Here is a 17,974-nt window from a genome sequence, read left to right on the forward strand (position 1 = left end):
TGCGGTGTTTCATTTTCTGTTCTTGTGTCAGTTTGCTGAGAATCATGTTCTCCAGATTCATCCATGTCCCTACAAAGGACACAAACTCATCAATTTTGATTGCTGCATAATACTCCATGGTGAATATGTGCCACATTTTCCCAGTCCAGTCTATCATCGATGGGCATTTGGGTTGGTCCCAGGTCTTTGCTATTGTAAACAGTGCTGCAATGAACATTCGTGTGCATGTGTCCTTATAGTAGAACGTACTGTCTTCCACAATGGTTGAACTAATTTATACTCCCACCAGCAGTGTAAAAGTATTCCTATTTCTCCACATCCTCTCCAGCATCTGTTGTCTCCAGATTTTTTTAATGATCGCCATTCTAACTGGCGTGAGATGGTATCTCAATGTAGTTTTGATTTGCATCCCTCTAATCAAAGAGATGATGAGCATTTTTTCATATGTTTGTTGGCCTCATGTATGTCTTCTTTTGTAAAGTGTCTGTTCATATCCTTTGCCCATTTTTGAATGGGCTTGTTTGACTTTTCCTTGTAAATCTGTTTGAGTTCTTTGTAAATTCTGGATATCAGCCCTTTGTCAGATGGGTAAACTGTAAAGATTTTTTCCCATTCTGTTGGTTGCCAATTCACTCTAGTGACTGTTTCTTTTGAGATGCAGAAGCTGTGGAGTTTGATTAGGTCCCATTTTTCTATTTTTGCTTTTGTTGCCAATGCTTTTGGTGTTTTGGTCATGAAGTCCTTGCCTACTCCTATGTCCTGAATGGTTTTGCCTAGATTTTCTTCTAGGGTTTTTATGGTGCCAGGCCTTATGTTTAAGTCTTTAATACATCTGGAGTTAATTTTAGTGTAAGGTTTCAGGAAGGGCTCCAGTTTCTGCTTTCTGCACATTGCTAGCCAGTTTTCCCAACACCATTTATTAAACAAGGAATCCTTTCCCCATTGCTTGTTTTTGTCAGGTTTATCAAAGATTGTATGGTTGTAGATATGTTGTGTTGCCTCCAATGCCTCTGTTCTGTTACATTGGTCTATATCTTTGTTTTGGTACCAGTACCATGCTGTTTTGATTACTGTAGCCTTGTAGTATAGTTTGTAGTTTAGTAGTTTGATGCCTCACACTGTGTCATTTTTGCTTAGAATTGACTTGGTTATGCGGGCTCTCTTTTGGTTCCATATGAAGTTCACAGTGTTTTTTTCCAGTTCTGTGAAGAAAGTCAATGGTAGCTTGATGGGGATAGTGTTGATTCTGTAAATTACTTTGGGCAGTATAGCCATTTTCACGATATGGATTCTTCCTAACCAAGAACATGGAATGTTTCTCCATCTGTTTATGTCCTCTCTTATTTCATTGAGCAGTGGTTTGTAGTATTCCTTGAAGAGGTCCCTTATGTTCCTCTGTAAGTTGTGTTCCTACATATTTTATTCTTTTTGTAGCAATTGTGAAAGGCAGCTCATTCTTGATTTGGCTCTCTTTAAGTCTGTTATTGGTGTATAGGAATGCTTGTGATTTTTGCACATTGATTTTATATCCTGAGACTTTGCTGAAGTTGCTTATCAGTTTCAGGAGTTTTGGGGCTGAGGCGATGGGGTCTTCTCGGTATACTATCATGTTGTCTGCAAATAGAGACAATTTGGCTTCCACCTTTCCTATTTGAATACCCATTATTTCTTTTTCTTGCCTGATTGCTCTGGCTAGAACTTCCAGTACTATATTGAATAGGAGTGGTGAAAGAGGGCATTCTTGTCTAGTGCCGGATTTCAAAGGGAATGCTTCCAGGTTTGCCCATTCAGTATGATATTGGCTGTTGGTTTGTCGTAAATAGCTTTTATTATTTTGAGATATGTTCCGTCAATACCGAGTTTATTGAGGGTTTTTAGCATAAAGGTCTGTTGAATTTTGTCAAATGCCTTCTCTGCATCAATTGAGATAATCATGTGGTTTTTGTTTTTGGTTCTGTTTATGTGGTGAATTATGTTTATAGACTTGTGTATGTTGAACCAGCCTTGCATCCCCGGGATGAATCCTACTTGATCATGATGCATAAATTTTTTGATATGCTGTTGCAATCTGCTTGCCAGTATTTTATTGAAGATTATTGCATCTATGTTCATCATGGATATTGGCCTGAAGTTTTCTTTTTTTGTTGAGTCTCTGCCGGGTTTTGGTATCAGGATGATGGTGGTCTCATAAAATGATTTGGGAAGGATTCCCTCTTTTTGGATTATTTGGAATAGTTTCAGAAGGAATGGTACCAGCTCCTCTTTGTGTGTCTGGTAGAATTAGGCTGTGAACCCATCTGGACCTGGGCTTTTTTTGTGTGGTAGGCTCTTAATTGCTGCCTCGACTTCAGACCTTGTTTCTGGTCTATTCATAGTTTCGGCTTCCTCCTGGTTTAGGCTTGGAAGGACACAGGTGTCCAGGAATTTATCCACTTCTTCCAGGTTTACTAGTTTATGTGCATAGAGTTGTTTGGAGTATTCTCTGATGATGGTTTGAATTTCTGTGGAATCTGTGGTGATTTCCCATTTATCATTTTTTATTGCATCTATTTGGTTGTTCTCTCTTTTCTTGTTAATCAATCTGGCTAGTGGTCTGTCTGTTTTGTTGATCTTTTCAAAAACCAGCTCTTGTGTTTATTGATTTTTGAAGGGTTTTTCATGTCTTTATCTCATTAAAGACTGCTCTGATCTTAGTTATTTCTTGTCTTCTGCTAGGTTTTGAGTTTTTTTTATCTTGCTCCTCTAGCTCTTTCAATTTTGATGCTAGGGTGTCAATTCTGAATCTCTCCACTCTTCTCATATGGGCACTTATTGCTATTTATTTTCCTCTGGAGACTGCTTTACATGTGTCCCAGAGATTCTGGTATGTTGTGTCTTCATTTTCGTTGGTTTCAAAGAACTTCTTTATTTCTACCTTCATTTCATTGTTTATCCAGTCATCATTCAAGGGACAGTTGTTCAGTTTCCATGAACCTGTGCAGTTCTGAGTTTGTTTCTGAATTCTGAGTTCTAACTTGATTGCACTATGGTCTGAGCGACTGTTTGTTATGATTTCAGTTGCTTTGCATTTGCTGAGGAGGGCATTACTTCCAACTATGTGGTCAATTTTAGAGTAGTTGTGATGTGGTGGTGAGAAGAATGTATATTCTGTGGATTTTGGGTGGAGAGATCTGTAAATGTCTATCAGGTTTGCTTGTTCCAGGTCTGAGTTCAAGCCCAGGATATCCTTTTTAATTTTCTGTCTAGTTGATCTGTCTAATATTGACAGTGGAGTGTTAAAGACTCCCACTATTATTTTGTGTGTGTCTAAGTCTCTTTGTAAGTCATTAAGAACTTGCCTTATATATCTTGGTGCTCCTGTATTGGGTCCATATATCTTTAGGATCATTAGCTCTTCTTGTTTATCAATCCTTTTACCATTATGTAATGACCTTCTTTGTCTCTTTTGATCTTTGTTGCTTTAAAATCTATTTTATCAGGAACGAGAATTGCAACTCGTGCTTTTTTTTTGCTCTTGATTTGCTTGGTAAATCTTCCTCCATCTTTTTATTTTGAGCCTTTGTATGTCCTTGCATGTGAGATGGGTTTCCTGGATATAGCACACTGATCGGTTTTGTTTTTTTACCCAATTTGCCAGTCTGTGTCTTTTGACTGGTGCATTTAGCCCTTTTACATTTAGGGTTTATATTGTTATGTGTGAATTTGATACTGCCATTTTGATGCTAGCTGGCTGTTTTGCCCATTAGTTCATGCAGATTCTTCATTTTGTTGATGCTCTTTAGCATTTGGTATGTTTTTGGAGTGGCTGGTACTGGTTGTTCCTTTCTATGTGTAGTACCTCTTTCAGGAGCTCTTGTAAAGCAGGCCTGGTGGTGACAAAATCTCTGAAAACTTCCTTGTTTGCAAAGTATTTTATTTTTCCTTCACTTATGAAGCTCAGTTTGACTGGATATGAAATTCTGGGTTGAAAGTTCTTTTCTTTAAGGATGTTGAATATTGGCACCCATTCTCTTCTGGCTTGCAGAGTTTCTGTCGAGAGATCTGCTGTGAGTCTGATGGGCTTCCCTTTGTGGGTGACCCAACCTTTGACCCTGGCTGCCCTTAGTATTTTCTCCTTTATTTCAACCCTGGTGAATCTGATGATTATGTGCCTTGGGGTTGCTCTTCTTGCGGAATATCTTTGTGGTGTTCTCTGTATTTCCTGGACTTGAATATTGGCCTGCCTTGCTAGGTTGGGGAAATTTTCCTAGATAATATCCTGAAGAGTATTTTCAACTTGGATTCATTCTCTTTATCACATTCTGGTACACCTATCAAACGTAGGTTAGGTCTCTTCACATAGTCCAACATTTCTTGGAGACTTAGTTCATTCCTTTTTGCACTTTTTTTCTCTAATCTTGGCTTCTCATTTTATTTCATTGAGATGATCTTCGACTTCTGAAATCCTTTCTTCGCTTGGTCAATTCGGCTGTTGAAACTTGTGCATGCTTTGTGAAGTTCTCATGTTGTGTTTTTCATCTCCTTCAATTCATTCATATTCTTCTCTAAGTTGTCGATTCCTGTTATTTCTTCGAATCTTTTTCAAGGTTCTTAGGTTCTTTGCATTGATTTAGAAAATGTTCTTTTAGGTCACGGAAGTTTCTCATTACCCACCTTCTGAAGTTGATTCCATCATTTCTTCACACTCATTCTCCATCCAGCTTTGTTCCCTTGCTGGTGAGGAGTTTTGGTCCTTTGTACGAGGTGAGGTGTTTTGGTTTTGGGTGTTTTCCTCCTTTTTGTGCTGGTTTCTTCCCAACTTTATGGGTTTATCAACCTGTTGTCTGAGTAGTTGCTGGCTTTTCGTTTGGGTCTCTGAGTGGACGCCCAGATTGTTGATGATGAAGTATTTCTGTTACTTAGTTTTCCTTCTAACTGTCTAGCCCCTCTGCTTTACAACTGCTGAGATCGACTCCAGGCCCTACTTGTCTGGGGTGCACCTGTAGCAGCTGCAGAACAGTGAGGGATGCTACCAGTTTCTTCTGCTGCTATCTTTGTCCCAGAATGATCCCCACCAAATGTTAGTCTGATCAGTCCTTTTATATACAGGGGTCAGGGAGCTGCTTGAAGAGGTGGTCTGTACTTTATAGGAGCTCAAGTGCTGAGCTGTGAGCTCCATTGGTCATTCAGGGCTGTTAGGCCAGTACGTTTAAGTCTGCTGCAGCAGAACTCATAAAACCCCTTTTTTTTCTCAGATGCTCTGTCTCAGGGAGTTAGGGCTTTCTTTATGAGTATCCATTGCACTGTCCTGCCCAGCTAGGAGGCAGTCTAGTCACTATTTGTCTGCCAAGGTTCCGCCCTGCTGTCGTGGGCTCCTCCCTGTTGCCTTTAGTTCTGCCCTGCTGTTGTAGGCTCCGCCTCATTGCCATGGGCTCCACCCTGCTGTCGTGGGCTCTGCCCTGTTGGCAGAGTCTCTCTTTTATGGCACGTTGCCTCAGCAAGAGCAGGCTGTGTCAGCAATGGGAGTGTACCTCAGTAGGGGCGGAATGCCTCGGTAATGGTGGACGCCCCTCCCCCACTGAGCTGCACCATCCTGGGTTCAGCTGTGCCCACAGTGAAACTCTCAACCCCGAGCATTTCAAATCTCTGTTTTGTTTGTCCCTTTGGGGGTGGGACCCGCTGAGCCTGATAACCTGGTTCCCTGCCTCAGAGTGCTTTCTTTCTTTTCTTTTTTTTTTTTTTTTAAGTTGAATGGTTTACTCTCTCCTAGGTGTTTCAGTAGCCTGCTTATAGGGCACCAGGATCTGTGTGATTTCCCATGCAGAGACCCACTGTGCTGGCTCAAACGTTGCTTCCCAGGAATCTCCTGGTCTGGCTCACTGTCCAAGTCCCGTTTAATCCAATGGATATGCTAATCTGCCCTCCCAAATCTCAGATTGCCAGTTTAACAGGGCACCCAGACCAGTGTGTTTTGTGTGGAGTGCCGCTGTGCTGCAGTGCCGGCCGAAATGGCTGCACAAGCCAAAACAGCTTCACCAGCATCCCGTGTCTCTCCTACACCTGGGAATTTCCCCATTCTGTGGGCAACAAAGATCCATCTGGAAATGCAGATTGCACTCACCCGCTGTGTCTTCACTGAGAGCTGCAATCCTGATTTGCTCCTACCACGCCATCTTCCCAACCTCTCTCTTTTTTTTGAGACGGAGTTTTACTGTTGTTACCCAGACTGGAGTGCAATGGCACGATCTTGGCTCACCACAACCTCTGCCTTCTGGGTTCAAGCAATTCTCTTGCCTCAGCCTCCCGAGTAGCTGGGACTACAGGCATGCACCACCATGCCCAGCTATTTTTTTTGTATTTTTAGTAGAGATGGGGTTTCATCTTGTTGACCAGGATGGTCTCGATCTCTTGAACTTGTGAGCCACTGTAGCTTTTTAAGAGAGCTTTGGTTGGTTTCTTAAATTGCCTTTCAGTTTATTGCCTGATTGCAAGCAGCATTTCAAAATACAACAGAAGAAAGATTTGAGAAGTTGATAAAAAATGTTTCATCTGTGAAAACAATAACGTATTAATAAAGTAATTATGTATACAAGATAAATTAATATAAACATCAGGATAACATGATTATTCTATTCCTCAGAATAGAGGTATAAACTAGCAGTGTTTCTGCAAGATTTCTTACCAAGTTACAAGTATGATAAAGACATTTTGCCCTCAAATACACTCTATGCAAATACACACCATAGCAAGTACCCAGTATAGACCTCATCTCCATTTTCAAAGCAGGGAAGTTTCTTGGAATTACTTTCTACACATTCCTTTAAATGAAAATACTATAGGAGCAACTTTGCTTTATTTGAGGCCTCCCCATATTTTGGAATTATATACCTGTCCTGAATCTGAGTAGAAATATTATTTGCAATTGATAGAGTCTATTTGATTAAATGTATGCACACCTTTAAACATGTTCACAGTCATTTACTGTGGGCTGAATTGTGTAACCTCAAAATTTTCATATGTTGAAATTGTAACTTTTACTCCCTCAGAATGGGGAAGACGCTGTCTGTCTACTGGAACATCTTCCAGGAAGTCTTGCTGTAGAGATGATAGACGTAGTTCAGAATGGCAATTCTGATCATTATCCCAGTGTCCATGTCACAGAGGTGATATTGCACAACCCCATGGTGGTGAAGGGATTATACAAAACACTGGGACCCTTTCAGTGCTAGCTGCAATGAAGACACAAATGCCTTACTGAAACTAGAGTACAAGAATCATGTGGACCTCCACTGTCTGTGTCTTCTTTTGCTAGGGAATTATTGGGGTTGGGTTGTCTCTGCAATGGCTTTGACTTGTCCAGCTCCATGTTGCTTGACAGGAGCCAGCTTCATCAAGTTCTAGCAGCACATGTTAGCCACTCCTTGATGCTTTTCTTAAGCTCATTGCAGGACAAACGGGCAATATCATGGTCAGGATGCCAAAAGAGTGGGGCAGCATGGTACTGCCAGTGTTGAATGAACTCTAGCATTTAGCACATGGTTGCCAGCTGGATCAGATTGTCTGTGATCTTGCAGTTCATCACCAGGATGCTGATCATCTCATCTTAACATGAGGTTCTTTCTGATTTCTTTCCAGAATTATCCAGACACCACCTCACACAGTCTTGGAATTTCTTTGTCTTTGTTTCCCAGAATTTGGAAGAGTTCATCTAGGATCTCTGGAAGGTAATCCAGCAGGTTAAAATCTGGTACAGGCTCCAGAACCAGGACCCAAGAGATGATGAACTGGCAGGCCTACCGGTTGTTTGATCAAATCCTATCCAGCAACAAAAGATTGAAGCCTACTAAGTCAACCTTCTTTTTATCAATCACAATGTCCTTTAAAAAAAGAAGTGTAGGAACTCTGATTTGCTTTTCATATGGTGTGTGATCAGCAGGCAATTTAGTCCATCCAAGAGAATGTTGAGTGTGGCGGCACAGTGCCTGGGGACACCTTGATGAAGTTGTAGACATACTAAGCTCCAGTTTAGTGTTGCAGTCCACTGTTCTGTGTCATTGAAGCAGGTCAGCATTATTAGATCAATCAACTTCCTCATGTAGAACCCTGAGTTCTTGTTCAGTGGCATAGAGTTGGTGGTCAAATCAATGGACCCCTTCTAGCTATGGGGATGTTAAGGCAGGGCAAATTACTGGGCAGAGGTGGTCTGCCATGTGTTCTTGGCCATGAAATCCCAGATGACCTTCTAGATCTCCAGTAGTGCTTCCTTCTCCTTTTTTTACAGCTTGTCATTGAGGACTCGTGATGTTGGGCGTGATTGGTCTGAAGTCTTTCTCCAAGTTCATGATGTCAGCTCCCAGCACACCCACAAGCCCTCTCAGCAGCAACTTCCATCTTCCTCCATGAGCTACTAGTCCCTTTTCCTTTTTCTTTTTTTTAAAAAGTTGTTTTATCAGAATATGTGTATCCCTATTTGGTTTTTCCTGCCCTGAGCTTTATAACAATGAAATAATTATGTCTATCATTTGTTTTTAAAAATTCAACATTAGGTTACTCAGAATTGTTTATGTTGATGTGTGTAGTTCATTTATTTTCACTACAAATAAATTATGTGAACTTAACCTTTTTTTTTTTTTTTTTTTTGAGATGGAGTCTTGCTCTGTCTCCAGGCTGGAGTGCAGTGCTGTGATCCTGACTCACTGCAACCTCCACCTCCCGGGTTCAAGCAATTCTCCTATGTCAGCTTCCTGACTAGCTGGGACTATAGGCACGCACCACCACATCCAGCTAATTTTTGTATTTTTCGTAGAACTAAGTTTCACCATGTTGGCCAGGATGGTCTCGATCTCTTGACCTCGTGATCTGCCTGCCACAGCCTCCCAAAGTGCTGGGATTATAGGCATGAACCACCACTCCCAGCCACACAATTTATTTATCTGTACACCCGTTGATGAACTTCTGGTGGTTTCACATTTTTCAATTTTTGAGATGTCTCAGCTGTTATCTCTGCAAATTGCCCCTCATCCATTCTCTCTCTTTTTCTAGGACTTCAATTAGATATGTGATGTAGTCTCATTCTATCCATATTTAAAATACTTCATTCATATTTTTCATATTATGTTTCTCTGTGCTGCATTCTAGACAATTTCTTCTGATCTATCCTTGCACTCGCTAATTCTCACTTTAGCTTATCTAAAATGCTATAAAACATGTCATTTGGGTTTTTAACTACAAAATTATGTTTTCTATTTCTAAAATTTCAATTTGCCCCCCTTTCAAATCTATGCTCATGTTTTTATTACTCTCCTGCAATTTTGTGATTGCATCTTCTATTTTCTTAAACATTTCATTTGTAGAAATTTCAGATTTTGATTCTCATAATGTCAATATCTGAAATCTTTTGGAATAAATCAGTTATTTATTGTTTCTACAGACTCACTCATGTTGGTTCTTTTTTTTTTCATGTCTGGGGATCTTTGATTGAGAACTCATGTTTGTTTGATCTTAATTTTTGAGAATCTTGGATACCTCTGTGCAACCACAACATGTGAATGTTCGGCTTCTCCTATTAGAGCAGATTGTATTCACCTCTCTACCACTGAAACCTAAGACTCTTCTCAGTACCAACCTCTTCTTTCCTTCATTAAATAAGCATTTCATTATTTAGGAGAAGACTACTAACCTGAGATCACTCTAGCTTTTTTCCTAGAGTCCTTCTAAAATATAGGAATCTAAGTTTCAAGTTCCCTTCCTTTAAGTTAGCTCAAGATTGTTTCCTGATGCAAGGGAAATATCAGCCTGAAACTACTTAAACTTTTCTCTAGAGACTGTGGCTAACACAAGGGCCCTGGGTTCAGTACTGCTTCCTTAAGGCTTGCTCAAGACTTTCTTAATAAAAAATGCTAATATTGGCATTTAACTTCAGAAAGCTCCTCAGTTCTCATGTGAATCCAATCCAAGTTTAGCAAACAGAATTTTCCCCCATAAAAGGATGGCCTTGGTAATTTCTCTTACATCTACTGTGATCTTGCCATGTATAGAAAACTAGGTGTTATCATGGATCTGGTTGCTTTGTAGAATGAAGTTTCTTTGGGCTATTTTTGGGCCATGATACTGTACATGGACTTGGATTTTGCATTTTAAGTAAGTTCTTCTCCATATTTTACATATGCATACCAAAATATGAGAATCAGTGGTATAGACTAGGCATGAAAATCAATGGCCTCTTCCAGCAATGGTGAACATTCCAGTCTGACAGAGCCCTAGCCTGTGTAGTAGTACATTAAATTGAAAATGTTGATTAGATTCAGAGGCTTGATGGACTTTAAATGTAATCCTACGGAATTTGAAATTTTTCTGGCTGTGGAAAGTAACTGAAGTGTTGTAAACAGAATAATTATATTTAAAATTTGTGTTCTAGAAAGATAAGTTGGCTTAAAGAAAATAGAGAATAAAGGCATAGAAGCCAATCTGAACACTGTTTCTTAACTTTGACTTCATGTTAAAATTATCTTGCAAACTTTAAAAAATACTGATCTCTGGGCATAGCACTAAATCTATGATTTTATTGTGTAAGAATGGTTGTGAACCACTGAACTAAAAGTCTACATGAAATTTGATGAGGAACATGGCAGTGAGAACCAAGAAGTGAGGCTCACTGAGGAAGCATGGACAGGACTTTGTGACTGACTACACATGAGAGGGCAGGAAAAGTTAAAGATGACTCCAAGCCCATACGCTAAAGCTGTTATGGATATTCTCTGGGTCAGGTATGGTGGCTCATGCCTGTAATTCCAGCACCTTGGGAGGCCAAGGTGGGTGGATCATGAGGTCAGAAAATCGAGACCATCCTGGCTAACACAGTGAAATTCCTTTTTTACCAAAAATACAAAAAATTACCTGGGCATAGTGGCAGGTACCTGTAGTTCCAGCTACTCAGGAGGCTGAGGCAGGAGAATTGCTTAAGCCCGAGAGGCGGAGATTGCAGTGAGCTGAGATGGGGCCACTGCACTCCAGCCTGGGCAACAGAGTGAGACTCCATCTCAAAAAACAAAAGAAAAATAAAACTGAAAAGCAAATAGAAAAAACCCCAAAAGATAAAATGATTCTCTTATGCCTGGACTATATTTAACACTTCAGTCATGAGTTGATTATCTTGAGGAGAACTTTGTAATTCCCCTTCTCTCTCAAGAAATATAGTCCTACTCCATTTATCTGTTTTTCCTTGTGTGAGTTTAGCTAGCACTTCCAGTCTCATGTTTCGTAAAACTAGTGAGAGAAGACATACGTGTTTGTTCCTGTCTGTGGAAGAAAACAACTCATGAACATTAATTTCTTACCACTATGCTGTTAGCCATAGTTTTTTGTGTGTGCATCTATGTATGTTCCTTATCAAGTTGAGGAAGTTACCTTCTATTTCTATTTTGCTAAGGCTTTAAAAAATCATGAATGATTGTTGGCCTTCGGAAGTGATTCTTCTGCATGTATTTAAAATATTTGAAATGGATTTATGTGGTACAAGTGTATTTTTTTCTAACATGACTATATTGTGTAATGCTGAAGTCTAGGCTATTAGTGTAACTGTCACCTGAATAGTGTACCTTGTACCTGTTAGACAGTTTCTCATCCTTCATTTTCCTCCCATCTGTCTGAGTCGCCGGTGTCTACAATTCCACTTTTCATGTTCATATATACACATTATTGAGCTCCTTTATATGTTGGAACATGTTCTACATGTATTTATAAGATTATAACAGGATTTTTCTTCTCTAGCCTGTTAAGGTAGTTTACAGAAATTAATTTTCAAATGTTGAACTAGCCTTGAATATATGGAATAAATCCCACTTGTTTGTAGTGTATGATTATTTTTACATATTGTTGGATTCAATGTATTAATATTTGACAATTTCTGTACCTATGTTCATGAGAGTTAATGCTCTATAATTTTCCTTTCTTGCAATGTCTTTGTTTGGTTTTAGTGTCAGAATAATGCTGGCCTCATAGAATGAGTTAGGAAGGTTCCTCTACTTGTATTCTTTTTGGAAGATATTTTAGAGAACTGGTGTTATTTCTTCCTTGAATGTTTGGTAGAATTCACTGGTGAAACCATCTGAACCTGGTGATTTTTGTTTTGGATGATTACTAATGGTTGATTAAACTTCGTTAATAGATACAGAACATTCAGTTTATTTTATTTTTTCTTCTGTAAGTTTTGATAGATTTTGTCTGCCCAGAAATTGGCCCATTATATCTAAGTTACCAAATTTGTGGGCTCAGAGTTGCTCATAATATTTCTTTATATTTTTGCTATATACATGGTATAAATAATAATTGTCCATCATTTATTTCTGCAATTAGTAATTGGTGTCTTCTTCTTTCTTGCCTAGCCTAGCTAGAAATTTATCAATTTTATTCATATTTTTCAAAGAACCAAACAAAAAGTTTTGTTTTGCTGATTTCCTGTTTTAATTTTTATTGATTTATGCTCTAATTTTTGATATTTCTCCCTACTTTCTTTGGATTTAATTTGCTCCTCTTTTTCTAGCTTCCTTATGTGGAAGCTTAGATTATTGATTTTAGCTATTTATTCTCTTCCAATGCATTCATTCCATGCAATAAATTTTTCTATAAGCATTGCTTTTGATGAAATCCAAAATTTTATGTTACTTGTATTTTTATTTTCATATTTGATTTAATTTTACTATATTCACATAAAATAAGAAAATGCAGAGTCATTTAGAAATTATATGTCTAGACCTGACCTGATTTTTACTATGTAGTACCTTTACTAGGTGTTGAATTTTTTAAAAACTCTTATATTTTATTCAAATATTAAGGTTAGTCTACTGCAATATTTTAGTTCATATTTTTAGGGGTATGTTTTGTTTCTGGTTGGTGTAATCTGGTAAATAATCATTTTTTCTTGTGACCTTGAAGACAGACCTTCTTCCTCATGATGAAGTCCAGGATTATTAGTAGAAATGTAGCCAGCCTCTTCTGACTTGGAATTCTTTGAGTCTTCCTTAGATTTGGCTGTGGACTAGGTCCTGCTGAGTCCAAGTGGTGACATTCTTGAGCATTCCTTCAGCCTATGTTACCGAATCTTGCCACTAGTATAACTTATAATCTAGTCTCTTAGCTTGATCGAGACTTACTGTTTTTCCTTGGGTGAACCAAGTTTCATTTCACCTTTTGTGGGCCCTGTGGACCTTTCCAATTCTATGTCAAAGTCCCCATTCTGCTATTGGCCTATAATAGCTGCACCATAATCTGTGTTGTGGATTTACTTTTTATTGTCACCACATAGGCCCACATGTAGATGTCTAAGTATCAATTTAGCTATTTTCTTTGTCCCCATCCAAAGTTAAAGGAAATCCTGTGTACTTTCTATGTTATGTCACAGCTCAGAACAATTGCGAGGTATTAGCTCAGGTATTTTCTCTACTTCTATGCAGTGCTACCAAGATTTCTTTGTTGGGGCCATCTTAATATTGGCACAATTTTATTTCTTTTTAGAGAAGACACTGGATAGAAACTCCAGATAGTTTAGGTGGCTAATGACATCTATATAACCTATATTTCAGTGTACTGTATAATACTACAGAGTGTGTAATTTTTAAAAATGTCTTAATGTATGTCTCTCAGTTTATGTGATATTTCTAATCTTGTCCAAAGAGGAAGGAAGAGGACACATGTCTGAATACCTGTTTTCTCTTGCACTTTCTCCTTCAACTCACAATTCATTTGTAAGAGAAGTGGACGATTTACTCCTAATCCTCCTAGAAAGATATCCCTTATATTAAGTTACATTACTAAATGGGCAGGCCTGTCTCTTAAAAAGTCAATAGAGAAAATATAAAAATTAATAAACTCTTCTTTTTCTACTAGTATATTCATTTCAAACCTACTTTAAGACTTGAAAATAGCTTTTAAACATATTTTGAAATTAAAATGTTATTTTAGAGATCATCAGCTGAAGCTGTTTCTCTATGCATTTCTGTTATTAAAGCTTTTATTTCTTATTGCTCTTTTTTCTGTTTATCTCTCTCTTCTCCTTCCTGCAGATGGCTGCCTTGATTCTACTGGAAAGAGATCATCTGCAGAAAAGTACAAAAGAGAAGAGCACATTAAAATTTGTTTAAAACCAACCCCATAGTTTAAGCAGAAAAAAATACTAAAATTTATATTCTATTGATGTCATTAGCACCCTAGATATTATATAGAGAGTGTGAGTGGAAAAGAGAAGTTTTGGTAATGTCATCATGTATTTTTATGTGATAAACTAATGATTTTTATTTTATAGCATAGACTTAGATTGTCTCACTGTGACCCACATACTTTGTGCTAAAAAACAAAGGAAATAAAACACTATCTCTAATTAATTTCTCTTAAAAACAAAGCAAAATAAAAACCTGAAAAAGGAAAGAAAGGCATTTGTCAATTAATTAATATAGAACAGCAGAAATAGTGGTTACAGACACATTATGGAGACAGAAGATCTGAGTTTGAATCCTAGTTCTATGGCTCAAAACAGGTGTCACATTACAGAAGTTATTTTCTCTGTTTCTACTTCAGTTTTCTCATCTGAAAATTTAAGACAATTAAATGAGCTTAATTTATGTGAAACACTTAGAACACAGCCTGGTACATAGTGTATACACACACACACACACATGCACGCACGCTCATATATACAGACAGAGAGTCTCCAACTTATAATGCTTTGACGTAACTTTCCAATGTTACAATGATATGAAAGCAATCTGCAGTCGGTAGAAACTTTAGCACCCACATAACCATTTTGTTTTTCACTTTCAGTGGAGTTCCCAATAAATTTCATGAGATATTTACCATTTTAGTATTAAATAAATATATTTTTAATAATAAATATTTATTATGAAATAAATAAAATGCTGAATATCTCATGTAATATAAAAAGCTTTGTGTTAGCTGATTTTGCCCAACTACTGGCTAATGTAAATATTCTGAGCATGTTTGAGGTAGACTAGGCCACGCTTTGATGTTCTATAGATCAGGTGTATTAAACGCATTTTTGCCTTAAGTATTTTCAACTTACAATTGAGTTTATTGGGATATAATTCCATCATAAGTTAAAGAACATCTGTGTTTGCAAGTGTGTATGTGTGTGTGTGTGTGTATCCATACTTGCAATGATTATTGCTACTGCTGTAATAATGTAAGAAGGAATTTGAGGAGGGATTACTAATTATAGTGATATGCTAAAACAAGCTAAAGAGATTTTAAAAAATGATTCTATTAAAGCTTGCAAGACATCTCTTTAATCTTTTGATGTATAAGTTTGGTTTATTTTAACTAGTAGGAAGAATATAGATTGAAATCCCTTTGGGTACAGTGCTTATATTTTCTTTATTTCAATTACTTAAGGCGTCCTGTTTACAGCACTGTGTACTAAATAATAGCATAATTTAAAGAGCAGAGCACAGCAACTCAGCACAGGCTTTGTAGTTTGCAATCCTAGATGTAAATTCTACTTTAACTCCGATACTTACCTAATCTTTGAAAAGGTGCTTAATCTCACTGAGGCCCACATTTCTCATCTATAAAATTGGAATAGCAACAGAATCTACTTCCTAGATTCTTTTAAAGGATTAAGTGATTTAACATTCATAACGCTCTAAAGAAGTACATGTTCATTTTATCTACTACACTAATTCCGCTAATAGCAGAAATTGTAATAGAGTTTATCAGAGACAACCTGTCAAACATTAGTTTTCAAAATATTGCTCTCCAAAGTCAGAGTTGGAAGAAAGCTACAGAAAATTGAATGGAAAATTATTAGATCCATATTTACAAATTCAGTAAAAGAGCTGCCATACAGTCATCTAATTTGTTTCCATAATGTAGTCTTCACATGGCCCATTTTACCTGTGTGTTAAGGAAATGCCCTTAGAGACCAGATCAAGTTTTTGTATTTAGCTTCCTAAAGCAGGAGCTTAGCCCAGCTGGCATTCTGGGACTCCTTCCATCTTTGGTTTGACTTGATGATTCAGTGAAGTACATGCTGTTCTTGCATCAGAAGTAGCAGTGTTAATTTTTTTTTTATGCCAAATACTTTAGCAGGAGCTCAGGCTGAGTTCCCTGGATGATAGCTTATTGCAAAGTCATTGAAGCAGCTGGTGGAAATGTCCATGCCGATCCCTTTGAGACCTGTGCTTTTGCAAAACATTCTGAGTTTTTCTGTATTTCAGGGGAGCAAATAACATGGTAAAAAACTACCAAGAGATCTTCATTCATTTTCACTAGCTTGTAGGAACTCCATGGATAGCTCTGTAGCATCCTAGACTAAAGATGACTATATAGTTTTTCATCCCAGGAGCACTGTTGAGAGTGCAAGGGGCCATGGTTGATAATGAAGATGGGATAATAGATTTAAACAAAGACTGTCTTGAGTAAATTGGATTATATAGTCACTCTACTAGACTACAGTTCCTTATCTGGTTATTCCTTTACATATACCTTCAATTTCAAACTTGAATAGCCCTGTTCCTCTACCCTCTATTTACTGTGCAAGAATGAATGTCCCAATAGCCTATAGTTAGTTTTGCTTTCCTACTATGGCCTTAGTTTTGCTATTGCAAAAGAGTATTAATAGTTCGTGTTTCTCATCAGCTAGTCAAAAGGGTTGCTTCATTTTAAAAACAATGCTATGACCATCTTCCAGTAGCAATACTAATCATTTATTTACTCCACAATTATTTACTGAGTGCTTCTGATGAGGCAGGAGCTGTTTTGCTTGCAGGGAAACAATAATGCAAATGAATGATAGTGTGCTTGCCTTATGGAGCTTACATTCTAGTGGATAAACACAATATACAATATAGAATAACACACATATTTTGGATAGTGAAAGTTATGACGTAGACAATAAAACACGGATGAAGACTTGGTGGAAGAAAACCTCTTGAGAAGGGCTGTTCTCTGAATGCCTGAGAGAGAAGGAACCAGATATATGGGTAAAATTTTCTGGGAGAAGAGTGTGGTAGGAAGGGCAAACAGTAAGTGCAAAGGTACTCACGAGTGGTCTCAATGTACTAAATAAATAGAAAGTGTCCCAAAAGAGAGAAAATGTGTGGAAGAGTGCTGAGGGGTTAGATCTTATATGATTATGTATGATTATGATATTGAATCTGAAGGTTTTAACTCTAATTGCAGTAGAAATCTGTCTAACACTTTTAAGCATATGAGTAGCAGAATCTGATTTATGTTCTCTAAAAATCGCTGCAATTGTCATGGGGAGACTACCTTGTTAGGGATAAGAGTTTAGGGTGATCAGATGAGATATTGTTGTAGTAACACTAGCAAAAGATGTTGGAGGCTTGAACTACGTTGGTAGCAGTGGAGAGGATAACAAGTGGTCAGATTCAAGACATATTTTGGAAGTAATGCTTATAGGAATTGCTGCTGATTGGAGGTAAGTATTGACAAAAGGAAGAAAAGATGACTCAAATTTTTAGTTCATGTGACTGCAGTGGCAGCTAAGATGGGGAAGGCGAATATCTGTGCATGTGCGTTCGTGCCTGCTGGAGGAAAGTCCAGGCCCCTTCGAACATTTTTCCACTTCCATACCCATCTTTGTAGTCTCAGAGGAGCTTTTCCCATTCTAGTCTCTGTTACAAAACTTAATATAAAAGAGAGGAATCTATTACCCATGTGTCTTTTCCCACTCAAGCATTTTCACCTTTTTTCTGTTTCAAAGATGTCCGATTTATTTATCTCTACAATTATACCACTGTCTGTCTTGGTGATTAAAACTGGCTGATTGTTAACTAAATAGAAATTTAAATAATCTGTCCTGTTTCTCTCTCTCTCTCTCTCTCTCTCTCTCTCTCTCTCTCTCTCTCTCTCTCTCTCACACACACACACACACACACACACACACACATCCTTTGATTCTTCCATATGTTTTTATTCACAAGTATTGAGGATTGTTTCCTCAGGTTATCTCTCATATTTACCA

The sequence above is a fragment of the Callithrix jacchus genome, chromosome 8 (assembly GCF_049354715.1).
Source record: "Callithrix jacchus isolate 240 chromosome 8, calJac240_pri, whole genome shotgun sequence".
Lineage (NCBI taxonomy): Eukaryota > Metazoa > Chordata > Mammalia > Primates > Cebidae > Callithrix > Callithrix jacchus.